We start from the raw sequence: 2,653 nt of genomic DNA, 5'->3' as shown, positions 1-2,653 counted from the left end.
AGTGTCCTCCACGACCGTTCACGAGTAGAGCAATATTCCCGGGGAAGACTGGTAAATCCAGAGTTTATTGATGCTTCTGAAAATGCTTTGCAAAACCTTCCTACCTGTGATGGTATTGCAGCCTCCTGAGTTCCTGAAGCCCTCACTCACCTCAGGCTCACTTTGGGCAGGAAGGGGATGGTTCTGTTTGTGAGATGTGGGGACAGGAGGAGGGAAGACTTTGCAAAGGCTGTCACCAGGGCAGGGCTGTTTTCATTCATGGTGACAGTGGGTAGTACTTAAGCTTTTTATCTACTGTGAATGAGGTTCTGAAGGGCAAAACTTCTCAGGAATAAGGACATGTTGCAAATCCAAAACAAGGGGAAGTGTCATTCATCTTTCATGGAAGCTACTTCACTTTTAACAAAATTAAAAAATTTTGCTGAAGACGTACCTAGACAGCACTGATTTAGAGCATTTTATCAGACTCCCAGAGTATCCTCACATCTGTTTTGCCACATTTTCTCCCTCTGTTTCATTGTAAATGATTTCTCCTCCCTGGGTGGCTCCTGCTTGGAGCTCTCCGCTCAGTGGAGTCCCGTTTGCTCAGCAGGCCTTTGCAGCGAGTTATTCCCCAGCGTGTGGCTCTGCTGCCATCCCAAATCTGCGGTTTCACTGCCAGCCTGACTGAGACTGGGGAAGCTGCTGGGCATGGCTGGAGAATTTCCCCCAGTCCCCTTAGCTCACTGCCAAAATCCTGCAACATCATCGTGTTTACATCTGCTCATTGTTTTGAAAAACACAACTGAATGCTTATTTCAGATAAAAAATTTAATTTATTGAAGATTGTTACACTTGATACATAAATACACAAATACCAAGATAAGTTAAAGATATAAATTTATTACAGATTTCTAAAGCCACACAATCAAAAAATATTCAAATATCAACTTCAGTGTAACAAAACTAATTTATTACATAATAGACATATAATATGTTATGTTATGTTATATACTATTATATTATATTTTTAAAATTTAGCACAGAAATAAAATTAAAACCAGACATCAATAAATAGAAATAGAAATATACCTATACAAACATCAATCTACCTATCTAAATATCCATGTATTTATACATAATTATATAAATCTATAAATATATCCGGAGGGATTTCAGAAGCCCCGTCTTCACATGTTCTCCCTCTGTCTCTTCCTCCCATGCAGCACAGCCCTCCTGGACAGGGACAGCAGATGGAACATCTGGGAAGCAAAGGGAACACTGAGTCAGTATCAGGATGTTTCCCTGGGCAGCACCTGCACTTGTGTGAGGGAAGAGAAAATCTCAGAGCCTGCCCAGCAGGGTGAGAAAGAAAAAGCTGCAGGCCGAGCGGGCCAGGCTGCTGTGAGCGCAGCCCCGGCGGGACTGTCCCGCAGCCCCCGGCAGCCCGGGGGGCACAGCACGGCACGGCACGGCACGGCACGGCACGGCACGGCACGGCACGGCACGGCACAGCTGCCTTGCCCAAGGACAGACAGCCCCTGGGCCAGCCGGGCAGCTGCGCTGAGCAGCCCCAGCACGGGCAGCGCCCACGGCCAAAGCCCGCGCCACCCTCAGCCCAGCCTGCCTCAGCGGCCCTGTGGCCTCACCCAGGCTCTCGGGGGGCAGCAGCGGCAGCTCCCTGTTTGCTGCTGTTGCTGGTGGCCTTCAGCTTCTCCCTGATGGCTCTTGTCACTTCTCTCGATGTTCTCGAGGACTTTCAGGGAAGCTGTGGAAAAAGTGGAGGCTCTGAAATTGGTTCCAAGGCCTGGCAGAGCAGCAGTCCTGGACCCCTCTGAGCTCCCTGCTGGCTCCCTCCATCCCCTCAGCCCTGCCATCCCCTCAGCAAACCTGCAGCCTCCCAGGCTCTTCAGACCCCCACAGTCCTCTCACCCCACTCAGTCACTTCAAACCCACCCAGTCCCCTTACACCCCACCCAGTTCAGACTGTACCACTTCCCTGTCCCCTCAGCCCCCACCATCCCCATCAGCTCCTCCACACACCTCAGCCCCACAGTTCCCCCCTGCTCTCCTAGGTTCTCTCCATCCCCACCATCCTCTCTGCTCTCCCACATCCCTCAGCCCCACCATCCCCTCAGCCCCACCACGACCTCAACATTTCCATCCCTTCAGTGTCACCTCTCCTCAGCCCCCTCAGCCCCTCAGTCTCACCGTCCTTCAGCAGCTCCTCGGGGGACACCAGCTGCTCCCACCGCTGCAGGGACACCTGGGGCTCCAACTGCTGCTCCGCCTGGCCTGGCTGCCAGCTCGGACCCAGCATGGAAGAGGGGACAGAGGGGCCACAGGGGGAAAAGCAAGGGGAGAGAGAGGAAGCAAAGAAGGAAAAGAGGTTAAAAAGCAGCCTATATTTATACAAATAGCAATCTATGTACCTAAACCTCCATATACCCCTGAATTATAAATATAACTATACCCATTAATAACTAGAACTATATATATCAAAATGTAACTACACATGTGTAAATGAAAATATGCACTTCTATGCCTGGATATATAAAACAGAAACTATATACATCTACAACTACATATCAAAATTTATCTATACAGATCTACAATTACTACTATGAAAACATATAAATAGAAATTATATACATCTATAGCTGTTATTACAGAC

The 2,653-nt window shown here is 48.9% G+C and overlaps 1 long non-coding RNA gene across 1 annotated transcript in view; it reads right to left on the bottom strand.

Moving 5' to 3' along the window:
• LOC146424287 (uncharacterized) overlaps positions 1-2,299 on the bottom strand; it is a 27,397-nt gene extending 25,098 nt beyond the window's left edge. Inside the window, exons 1-2 of the long non-coding RNA XR_014846890.1 lie at positions 2,191-2,299; positions 1,629-1,747 (exon numbers count right to left, since the gene is read on the bottom strand). This is a non-coding gene — a long non-coding RNA (uncharacterized LOC146424287). The remainder of the gene's footprint in view (positions 1-1,628; positions 1,748-2,190) is intronic.
• Between the last annotated feature and the right edge of the window lie 354 nt (positions 2,300-2,653).

Source organism: Lichenostomus cassidix, chromosome Z (assembly GCF_008360975.1).
Source record: "Lichenostomus cassidix isolate B80296 chromosome Z, HeHo_3.0, whole genome shotgun sequence".
Taxonomy (NCBI): domain Eukaryota; kingdom Metazoa; phylum Chordata; class Aves; order Passeriformes; family Meliphagidae; genus Lichenostomus; species Lichenostomus cassidix.
This window is presented reverse-complemented; position numbering and strand designations above follow the sequence as displayed.